The sequence below is a fragment of the Molossus molossus genome, unplaced genomic scaffold (assembly GCF_014108415.1).
Source record: "Molossus molossus isolate mMolMol1 unplaced genomic scaffold, mMolMol1.p scaffold_m16_p_13, whole genome shotgun sequence".
NCBI classification, from domain to species: Eukaryota; Metazoa; Chordata; class Mammalia; order Chiroptera; family Molossidae; genus Molossus; species Molossus molossus.
Window position 1 is genome coordinate 66,333,956 of NW_023425348.1, and position 12,719 is coordinate 66,346,674.

Consider the following 12,719-nt stretch of genomic DNA (forward strand, 5'->3'; position numbering starts at 1 on the left):
TGATAATGTAAGGTTAGCAACAGGTTTCTGGAGAAATGCAAATATCGCCTTGTAGTAAAAATAAGGGAAGAGAGTTCAGAGGTAGAGAGAGAATTAGATGTAGCAAAGGGCTTTTAAAACCTCACTACCTAGTAGAACCAAAAGGAATGCATAACTGACTCTGCTTTTTACTAGCTATGTAGAGTGAATCAGGGCCAAATTTGCCACCATATAGACCTGTGCTCACAACATGTATCTTACTCGGTTCTTTGAGATCCGAGAAGGCATTCACCTTTAAAATTTACTTTGTTAAATTTCAAGAGGATAACATCACCTGTGATTTAGAGCAAAAAACATTTAAAATTTATGCTAAATACTCTTGCAAATTCAAGTTTTTCAAGAAATAATCATTTCTTTTAAAAAAATTGTCATTGTAATAGTTCTATGAAGTGAAATAATAAACTGTCTTTAACATAAACTCAGATTTTCATTAACTTTGAAAGATGTTAACATGGATGTCAAGAAAGAAATGCAAATTGGTCACAAATCTCCTCAATTCCTCTGCATTCAAGTTCAAGAATAGATAAGAAATAGCATTTTACTTGAGTGCCAATTCTAAGTAGATAGCAGAGGTAATTATCTCTTACATTTATGCAGCTGTAGAATAGACTTCAGATCTAAAACAAATCTTAGAGTCAATGCCCCACTAATACAGAGGAAGATATTACAGCCCAAAGAGGTCAATACTTTTGAAAGTCTTAGAGCTGGTTAGTCAGAGAACCAGGATTTGACTTTGTTTTGTGTCAAGAGTGTATATCAGAAGAATAATATCTCTGGAGTAAAACAAATAGCAACAGAAGAAGAGAAATAATAGTACATAAAGGAAAAATAAAAATCACAAAATGTAAAAACCTTCCTTTTAAATGTGGAAATGTATGGTGTTGAATAAGAGTGCCCATTTGTTTCTAACATGAAAAGTCTTAAGTAAAGATTACTTTATTCATAGTTGTTCTGTAGTTCTGACTCAAATCATTTTAGATATAGAAATTATAATAAATAATAATATGTAAGGGAATTTGAAAGAAACAAATCAGGTCTCCATTAGGCAGAAGAGAGAAGTCTTAATCCCAGAGGTCTATTTACATTGTGCTTACATTTAGAGACAGGAGGGAGGGAGGGACTGAGGCAGGGACTGAGGGAAGAGAGAGAAATGGGTTGAGAGAAACCATTTTCATGGGTGTAGATTAGCTATTTCTCGAAACTACTTACTGTTCCAAAAACATAGTGAGATCCATGGTATATGGAGTTCCACTGCCAGGATATCAAACCCTTTTAGAATGGTTTTTCCCTAGTTGCCCTTCCACATCCAGATTAAAATCACATCTTCTTCGTGATATTACTTACTCCTGTGTTCCAGGTGAACACTCAAAGGCTATGTACCTTTAACAGTGTATCTTCAATTTCCCTACACCTCTGGCCTGATTTGTGTAAATATAAGATGCATTAAAACCTTTGTAGTTAATGTGCACTCAGCAATATATTTTATTTTTAGGGTGAAATTGAATATATTAAGCACATACATCATAGACAACCTATTTGGTTATGATGGTCTGAGAAATCGTAATAGACACAGATTCTAAACCATACAGAGCCGCTGCAAGATGCAAAGAGATCTGTGTTGAAGATAAATAGGAGCTAAGCAGTGTTTCTCTGAATATACTTGTTTTACATGACAGTTTCAGTCCATAAAATTATAAAATCTTGAGTTTATGTTCTACATTTCCAAGCTCTCATTTCTAAGAAGCACATTCACCTACTATTCTCTAAAAATAGTTCATCTTCTATTCCTAGATGGAAGAAAATATTTCACTTGCTTCAATCTCAGCAAATGCCTCCATTAAGGAACCAGAGAATTTGCTTATTTTTAAAACGCAATTCTTCATAGTGTGTACTTTTGCATGAAAAGGGACTTATCTCTATAGAGTTTAGGAAAAAAAAGAGTTTAGGGATGAATATAGACAGACTAATTTTATCATGAAAATCGAGAAATATTTACAGTTATACATTATTCTCATCACTTGGAAATGAGTTGTTAAATTTATTCAGTTACATTTTGAGCACTAAGACAATAAGAACAATCCTCTTGGATTCTACAGTTTAAATAAAACATGCATAGTTTGCTTGTTGAAAAAACGTTGATTATGAATGTGTTTGTAGATATGTAGATATTTTATCCAAAATACAAGATGTCTGCCCTGGCCAGAGTGGCTCAGTTTGTTGGAGTGTAGTCCTATAAGAAAGGGTGGCAGTTTGATTCCAGTCAGGGCACATACCTGATTGCGGTTTAATCTCCAATCAGGGCACCTATGGAAGGCAACCCGTCTTTTTCTCTCACATTGATGTATCTCTCTCTCTTTCTCCCCCTTCCCTTCTCTCTAAAATCAATAAGCATAGTTCTCCCTGGTGTGGCTCAGTTGTTTTAGCATTGCCCCATGCACCCAGGAAGTTCCTAGTTCGATTCCCAGATTCCCAGTCAGGGCCTATGCCTGGGTTGCCAGCTAGGTCCCAGTAGGGGGAGTGCAGGAGGCAGTCCATTGATGTCTCTCTCTCTCTCTCTCTCTCAAATCAATAAAAACACATTAAAATAAAATAAAATCAGTAAGCATATCCTCAGGTGAGGATTTAAAATAATAATAAAAGTAATATACAAGATGACAATTTCACAGCAAATTTGTTAGGAAAATATGTAGTTTGGAGAGTGGTAATAGTCTCTAGTTAATGTCAGAGTTGCCTTTCACCTAAGCTTTTCTTGACTCAAATTATTTCTAGTTTATTGTATAGCCATTGGGCTAAGAGACATTTTAGGAGATTTAACTCCTTGTTGAAGAATGAACTGATGTAACTATTATTTAAAGCAAACTACTTGATATCCATGAGAGTCTTCTGAAGAATAATAATGTTTAAAAAATATATATATACACTATATATATATATGATCTTATTAGAATTGCTTTTCTGTTTTTGAATATTCTATTTATGAGGAAAATTATTTAGACCAAGGAAAATATAATGTTAGGCTTCTTTATTTTTAATAACCAATAAGGATTTTGCTAGAGAGAATGCTGCTTGTCACTAATAATAAAGTAGGTTGTCTAGATAGTTACAACTTCTCAGGACTAGAAGTCACCTTATATTTTATATCATAAAATATTAGTTTTATAAACAAGGAAACTGAGAAACAGGGAGTTTGGGAATTTGTGAGTTAAGCTGTAGTATGTTATTATTATGGTAACACTTTCATACCATTTTCACTGTATGCTCTGTCACATTTCATCAGCCAGTGGTATATTTAATCTGCAGAGCTTGAACCTGGTCTATTTATTCCATATTTTATTTTTATTTGTAAAAATAAAATTAGAAATTAGAGGTACAAAACTTTACCTCTATTTTTCTTCATTTATGCAAATAGGTAAACGTCAATTGCCTATCAAATCCAGTCTGTTATTCTGAAGTCTTCTATAATGTCTTTTTCTCCCAAATAACATTCGGTTTTTTAACTTCTAGTTAAAAATGAATTAAGATAATGTCACACACATATCATTTTCTCAGCTGCAATTTTCAAATAAATTAGTTCCATAAAAATCATTTCAAATACGAATGACTATATTTCTTCCAAATCAGACTAAATATAGTTTTTAAAATACACTATTGAATAATTACCTTTGTCTTCATTGGTTTACATCTTGGAGTGACATTTATAACATCCCCCACTTATTAAACCTTCACTCTCTAGCAATATCAGTCTCCTCTGTGTGGGAGTATAGTGATTAATGGCTTAATTCTGACATGAACCTCAACCAAAATTTATTAGCATTAAGATTGCCTTCTAAAATTTAAAATCAGTACAGTAATAGAATTAAAGTATCTTTCAAACAAACTTGACTCTGATTTACAAAGTCTAGTGGAATATTTGTCAACACAACGGCAGCTAAGCTACTTTGTGTTATAGTATAAGAAGCATGGCACTTGGAATAAATTCTGCCTTCAAATAGTTTTGCTACTTGAGATGTTTTGACCAAAATTCCTTTGCTGACTATAATTTTAGGTTTCTGTATAGAAAGTAAAGATGTCAACATTATAATGTAAGATATGCATTTTAATAATATAATTCTGCACTATAAATGTCTTCAAACTATATAAAACCTGCCTCGCAAATAAAAGTTTTACAATAAATCAAACCTCATTAACCAGAAGGATCACAAGATATATATGAAATTATTCATTCGTGAATGTCTAAAATACTATCTTTGTCCTCATGGGGCTAACATAAAAAAACAAGTCAATAAGTAATCCTTGTTATAAACGAATTAGGTAATACCGCGCCATAATACATCTTATGGTGTCACTATTCCAAGGCACAAGGTTAGGAATAATTATGAAGGGACCAGATATAAATTAGAAAAAAAAGGGTTAAAAAAAGATGGAAATATATAGCGGATAAGAAGTCGATATTTTCATTGTAGTAAAATAGAGCCAAAGGAAGTAAAGGCAAAGTCCCATTAACGCTTTGAAATAAGTCTTGAACTATTAGTTAGAGCAATGTGGTTGACAGTTTAGCTCAGGCATGGTAGCACCATAAAGAGAGCTATGGATATATATATATATATATATATATATACACACACACACACATATATATGTATATGTACATATACACACACACTCCTACTCCCAAAGGTATATACTGTATTGAAAGTATATAGTTTCCTAGCAGCTGTGGCTTGTTTTGCTTCCTAGTGAAATGAATGTGCACTTTCTGTTTAACTTTGGACATTAAACTTGTCGTGGCTAATGAGACATTAACAGATATGAAGAAAACAGAGTTGATGTGTTTGAGTGATAGGACATGTTCCGTATGTCTCTCTAGACATCATGAGCAGAGTTTTCCCTGCATTCTCCTGCACCATCTGCACACCAAAAAGATAGTCCTTATTATAAACTCAATCTACCAGAACTTGATCTTGGATTTCAACCCTACAGAACTGTGAGAAAGTAAATTATGGGATTTTTAAAATAAGAACATTGTTTTATGGTGATTTACATTTCTTGCACCTACCAGAATTCCTGAAACATGGTGAACTCTAAAAAGATGTTTGTATTTTTTTTTTAAGTACTGTTTACACTCAGAATTTTTTTGTATTAGTTTCAGGTGTACAGCATCATAGTTAGTTAGACAATCATATACTTTAAAAAGTGTTCCCCCCTGATATTTCCAGTACCTACCTGGCATCATACATAGTTATTACCATATTACTGACTATATTCTCTATGCTGTACTTTATATTCCTGTGACTATTTTGTTACTACCAACTTTACTTACTGTCTAATTCCATCTAGACTAACATTTCCTTTAGAGGGATAATTTTAGTCCATGCTTTCACCAAGGTTTCAAGCAATATTTTTTCAAATAACTAGACCCATTTATGAAATAATTTACTTAAACTATAAAGTTCTTAAAAAATGACAATGAACTTAGGATTCCTGGAACTGTAGACAGTGGAACTATTTATGTCTGGAGCAATCTCTGATTTCCTTAGAGGAATTTTCCTCCTTAAATATTCTACTTTTTATACTTTTATACTTCTTTAAAAAGTATTCTTGAATTGCTTCAATTTTTTTAAATTCACAGACTCATTAATTATTAGAACAGTAACCAGCCTGGCAATTCCTAGGAATCAGGAAAGGTTGGAGACTAAAACACAAGCACGATTTTCATGAAAGGGGAAAAAAAATGTAAAATTAAGAATCATTTGCTTGTAAAGGTATATATTTTGAGCCTATGTTTCTGAAATATTGCCATTGTGTGCCATATGGATGTCTCATTTATTTTAAAGAGCTAATGTAAAATATTTTGTTATTTTTTAAAACCAGAAATTCAGTGGTAATAGAAGAGAAACAAACTATAAAGTGAAGATAGAAAGCCTAATCAAGGCATTTCATTGATGTAACTGATGGTGAATTAGACTAGCAATTAGTCCTTCCAAAAGGGATGCTCCCTAACTGATCACATCTCTGGGTAATTAACACTCCCTCCTCTTTGAAACTTAGTATCTTCTCCTATAAAGCAAATGATTTGCATTTATGGAAATATATAGCCCCATCTATCTTCAAAATTGTATATTTTTATTTGGAAAAGATTATTAAGCTCTTGATAACATGTATGTTGTGAGGTGTTGAAGGAAATACAAATATATTATTGTTCCTTTTCTCAAAGTGCTTACAACCTGTTGCATGAAATAAATCTTATGCAAGTAATAAAGATTCAGATTAGTCTGTGATACAGGCTAAAATATAAACAAATCCTATGAGAATCACAGAAGACAGAGCTAATGTTTTTCTTAGGGAAGGTCACAAAACAATGGATATCTGTATTCGCCAATCCTTGATTTGGTGACTTCCTCACCTAGCATAGCTTCTCTTTGTATTTTCCATATTAACAAAGTGACCTGAAATATTTAGAAATCCATAAGATCTAGGGTAACAAAATAAAATGTGCCCCATTATCACAGGATCAAAAGTCAGGTATTATTCATGATAGCTATCTAATAGGCAAACCAGCCAAGTGGACTTAAAAATGTGAAGACTACCCACCAGGTCTGTAATACAGAGACATGACTGTTTCCTTTATAAAAATACCACGGTAACAGAAAAGTTTGGAATGGAGATTGTTTAATGTAGCGCAGCCAGAGATGTTTCTAGACATGTGTTCTCTGGGTCATATTACAGCAGAGCACAATTGACCTGGAAAAAATTAAACTTTGGTCAAAAACTCATCAAAGCCTGCAGCTGTGACATACACGTTAACCACTGGGAATCGGGGCAAATGAGGGTTTCACAAATCCCTGAAAAAAATTAGTTGTAACTTATAAAGCCTGGCCTACTTTTCTCTCCTTTACTACAGGGCTTACATTTTGCACACTTTTCTTTTCTCGCCGTCTCTCGATGATGACTGGCTGTGCAGTAACTCCCCTGGTGAGGGATGTGCACATGGATGTAACAGCAGGAGACCAAGTGAGACAGACAGCGCTCCCATTTCCTTCTTCTCCCCCTCAGCGTATTCGGAAAAAGAGAATATTTGCTACACGTAGGAATTGAGAACATTGGAAAGCACATTTACATTGAGCATTAAGTCTTAATCCCTGAGTGAAAATTAAAATTAAATGCCCAATTTCTTTAACTCATGTTATACTACTAAACAATATGAAGCACAGTTTCAAGCTGCAAAGAAATGGGATGGAGCAGGGACATCTTTTATTTTCTCCATGTGATTCCAATATTCTCTCTTAAGAAAAGCTGCTGAAAATAACCAGTCATTTGAAAATAATTTAAACATACCCCAAACTGAAAATTCAATATGCCCCTGAGCTCTCCATGATCCAATTCAAGTTTCCTGAGTCTATTTAAAAAACTACTAAGGAATGCAAAAACCACTTCCCAAATGGTCCCCACCAGACATATAGAGGTTACAGGAAGCATATGGGTTGAACCCAAGGAGTTATCAGGGAATAATCATGACCTCTGTGGCAAACACTGGCTGTTAAAGATTCAGAAATCTAGAATATTAAATTATCGAGCGACTGTTTGATAAGGACATTGATGGTTTTACTATTTATTAAAACGCTATGGCCCTGGCCATTTTGGCTCAGCGGTTAGAGCGTCGGCCTGTGGTCCAGAGAGACCCGGGTTCGGTTCCCGCTAAGGACACGTACCTCATTTGCAGTTTGTTCCCAGCCCTGATTGGTCGTGCGGGTGGCAGCCACTCATTGTGTCCTTTTCACATTAATATTTTTCTCTCTCTTCCTCTCTCTCCCTCCCACTCTGTCTGAACAAAAAATTGAAAAATGTCCTTGGGTGAGGATTAAAAAAAAAAGGAAACACTATGTATTTACCATGTATTTTAAGTGACCCAGTCTACAAGATATCAACATTAATGAGTCCCAGAGTGTGGAACAGAAAACATTGAGAGCAGACACATAAGTGCCATTGTTACAAGTTCACCGTGTACTTATAATTCACCCTAAAATTGAGGACATTAATCTTCATTATGTGCATGAGGAAGCCCACATGCAGAATAATAAACACTAGTCTGAACAACAAGCAAAGTCAGGATTCTAAGTCTATTTAATTTCAAGGCTTTCTCCTCCATGTGACCCAGTCTTATATGTGAGCAACAGAAGTCAAATGCCTCTCCTTTGCTATGTGTTCACTGAAGTGATAAGTGTGCTGCTATCAGCTTTCACTGAATTATCTCATGGTCGTGGAGTCCTGGGGTTGAAAGGGACCCTACCATTACCTAGTCCCTACACGACCAACCCTTCAGAGTCACATGGCTCTGAATATGAGTGACTATGTTTTATTGTTCAATAATAACAATTTACTGCCTCTCTATGTGGCTTCTTCTATTTGTAGATACTTCTTAAAAATAGTTAATTTTGTATTTCTTTGAAATGCTCTCTCTGTTTCTATTTCCACTGGCTAACCTCATTTCAGCTGTGAAGATGTATCATATATAGTCCTACAATACCACCTGCTCTACTTAAATACCATACTACTCTATTTAAACTGATTTCAACATCTAACTTCTCTACCAGGGTATTGAATCTCTAGCACCCAGCATTAATACTGTGAAAGAGGAAGAAACTTTTCTCTACCCTTGAGGTTCTTTCGGCTCTTCTAATAATTAAATCTATATAAGAAAGATTAGCAAGATAAAATAACCAAATTTAATATATATGTATGCATGGGAACCCCACATACATGAGAGAATCAAAAGACCCCCTCCTCCCCCCCGCCAATACACACATACATTTAGAGATGCAGGGACAGAAAGTTCAAAAAAGGTAAATAGGGCATTCTAAGCTAAAGATAAGCTGAAGTACTTTGGGGCTTCAAGAAGTCATTGCGAAATGATAAGAGCAAATAATTAGTGATCAGTAGTTTGCCCTTCCATATAGCTTATTATGGACAAAGCCTCTAATTAAATTCCTCTGGGTAGTTAAGGGGGGAGGTCAGAAGTTCTCCAAAGCCCTCAGCATCTCAGTTTTCTCCAGCTCAAAATAATCTGTATACGACAGAGGCACAACTGGGGTGGACCCCTACATTATTGATATATGACACTAAACTCATATTGAGTTAATGCATGAGTGTCCACTGCTAAGTAGTAATTCCTACAATGCTGCTATTTACGGAACCTTATGCTGTTTAATCATTCTGATGTAGTCTTTGAGAATTGTGGAGATATTTTATTTTGAGAATCTGCTCCCACCATTCCAAAAAGTCTAAGTAATGTTAGCTCTTTGATTGATCGTTGCATCCTCTCTGTCAGAAATGCTTAGGTGGGGACTACCTCCTGCAGAGGCTCAATTATAGTCTCACTGGAAGTGTATAAGAAAGAACCTAAAGATTCAATCGGACTCATCTGAGATTCCACCTTACGTCCAAATGTACATTAACAACTGCACTTTGGTTTATGTAATCTTTCCAGATTGAAAACACCTCTGAGATGTAGAAAACTTTTATGATATCTTAAAAGACCTTTTCTTTAATCCCGTAGACCTCAAACAAAATTTTTTAAAATAATTTTATTGATTTTTAATATGTTTTGATTGTTTTTTTTGGAGAGAGAGGAAGGGAGAGAGATAGAAACATTGATGTGAGAGAGAAACATCGATCGGCTGCCTCCTGCACGCCCCTCACTAGGGACTGAGCTGGCAAACCAGATATGTGCCCTGACTGGGAATCAAACTGGGACCTCTCAGTCCATGAGACGACACTCAATCCACTGAGCCACACTGGCTGGGATTTTTACTAGTTTTTAGAGAGAGAGGAAGGGAAAGGAAGAGAGGAGGGGAGAGAGAGAGAGAGAGAGAGAGAGAGAGCGAGCCCTGATTAGTTTGGCTCAGCGATTACAGCATCAGCCCGCAGACCAATGAGTTGCAGGTTCAATTCTGGCCAAGGGCACGTACCTCAGTTGCGATTTGTCCCCGGCCCTGGTTGGGGTTGTGTGGGAGGCAGCCACTGGATGTGCCCCTTTCACATCAATGTTTCTCTCTCTCTCTGTCTTCCTCTCTCTCCCTCGCACTTTATCTGAACAAGACTGGAAGAATGTCCTCAGGTGAGGATAAAAAATAAAATAAAATAAAAAGAGAGAGAGAGAGAGACATCAATGTGAGAGAGAAACATCCATTGCCTCCTGCACGTCCCCTACCATGGATCAAACCCATAACCCTGATTCGTGCTCTGATGAGGAATCAAACTGGCAACCTTTGGTACAGACGATACCCAATCAACTCAGCCACACTGGCCAGGGCTCAACAAAAAAAAATTTGTTTTTAATTAAAAACTCATATTCTGTATAGGCATGCCTTCAAAGGAAGAATACCCTGATTCCTTTGACTTATGGCCTAATTACTAGTCTATTTACAAGTATTGATTAATAATATTGAGCTATTCATTAATCAGTATTTTCTATCATTAGAGGCCATGAGACATGAAAATGCAGTTTTATATTTCTCAGATTTGTGAGTGTGTGTGTGGGGTTAGGGATGAGAGAGAGAAAGAGAATAATTAAATTTTATGACTGAGGACCTTCTACTTCTGAACAAGTGAAATAATGGGGGGCAGGGCAAATGATCATCGTGCTGTGAACAACTGGAAATAGGACACACATCTGTAAAACAACAGCTGTCAAACTGACAGAGTCTCTGAAGGCCTTTCGTCAGCACAGGCGCCCAGAAGGGAATTCGCAGTGGTGTCTCTGAGTTAAACAGGAGATCAGAGTGCAGGGAGGACAAAGCGCTGAGACTGGAACACCGGTCTCTGGAGGGCCTCCGGAGCCACGGGAGGCTCTGAGAACACAGTGCTCCGCAAAGCCAGCCGCCGGAACAGCTCACACACGTGGGAGGGTTCCTGTCTGAACAGCGAACAGAGAGCACTGGGGAATTCCTCTGTGTCCCATGGAGCCTCCGACCTTCTGAGGGAGACATCACCGGTCCCCGGAGTAAAGCCTTCTCTGGTCTCTTCGGTAAATTACTAAAACAGGCCTCAAAGTGGTAAAACTCATTCCCCAAGAAGTCAATGTCAGGACAAACACATATTCTTTAAAGAAAAATAATAAATTCCAGACACCACAAGGTTAAACAACCAATGCAAAATTACTATACATGCCAAGAAGCAGCAACATATGACCCTTAATCACAAGAATAAGTCAATTAGGGGGTGAGGAGCAATGGCAGATGTTTAGGAACCAGAGACGAAAACACTACAATATAAAGTATTAGAGGGTTTAAAGACAGCAGAGGCATATTGAAGTGGGATATAGAAGACACTAAAAAACAAATAAAGCCTACGGAGATAAAAAGTACAATATATAAAATAAAAATTTAACTGGGTGGGATTAATAGAAGGTCAGGCACTACAGAGAGAAAGATGAATGTACTTAAAATATTTCAACAGACTATGAAACTGAAGCATTCATAACTAAAAAAGAAATTTAATGAATGTGCAACTGGAGTCCTAAAGAAGAGATACACAGTAGAGAAAACTATGAAGAAATAATGGTGAATATTTCCAAATGTGATGAAAACTATAAAAACAACAGGTCCAAGAAGCTAAGGGGAAAACAGCAAGGCACACACATGTGCACATGCACACACACCCACACACACAGACACCAGATTACATTAAAATTAAATTGCTGAAAACTATGAAGAAACCATTTGAAAGCAGTGCAAAGTGTGGAGGGCCTGGATGGGAGACACGTTACAGAGAGAGAAACTTAAAGATCAGATTGAGTATAGTCTTCTTGTCAGAAAACATGCAAGCAAAAATATAATTCTGCAATATAAATCCTTTTAAAAAGTAGAGTTTACAATTCTTTTGGCAAAACACATGCTATTTGGAGGAGCCTGACCATTAATATGAAGATGAAAATGCAAGGCGAGAACACCTTCAGGTTGATAGAACTTTAGCATTGATGGCTTTTACAGTGGGATGTGGAAGACTGAGCGATGCCAGCAGACTGGTAGGACTGACGTAATAATATTCACAGGTTCCATTTACCCAGGAAAAAACTTTATATTTTATAGAACAAATTTTTTAATAGTGTGCCGGATAATTATAGGAATAACCCCAATTAAACATAGCTCAGTATGCCCATACTTACTTGCAATAAGCAGTATAGGTGATTCCCCATCTTTTAAATCCAGAATGGCCTTGTGACTTACTTTGAGCCATATAGTGGAGCAAAAGTGACATCATGTACGTTTTTGAGACTAGGCCTTAAGAGGCCTGCTAATTTGCACTCTAAATCTGTAAACCACTTGGTTGTAAAGAAACGGAGGTTAGCCAGTGGAGGGAAGAGCAGCCACATGGATGAACATTACAGCAGCGAAGTACACAGCACGTGTAAACAGGTGAGTATACAAGGCAGGTCACGTGAGATTGTCCAACCCCACTCAGACTATCAATTTGCAGCCTCACAAGCAATCCTGGGAGAATATCAAAGAATTGCCTAGATTGGCAACCGACAAAATTGTGAGAAATAATCAACTCTTGCTGTTTTAAGTCAGTAAGTTGTGGGTAGCTTTATTTTGTTTTCTTCAGAGCTGTAGATGAGTGAATTAGAAATCAGTTCCAGAAGAGGGTGCTACCATAACTAAAACCTAAATCATGTGGCAAAG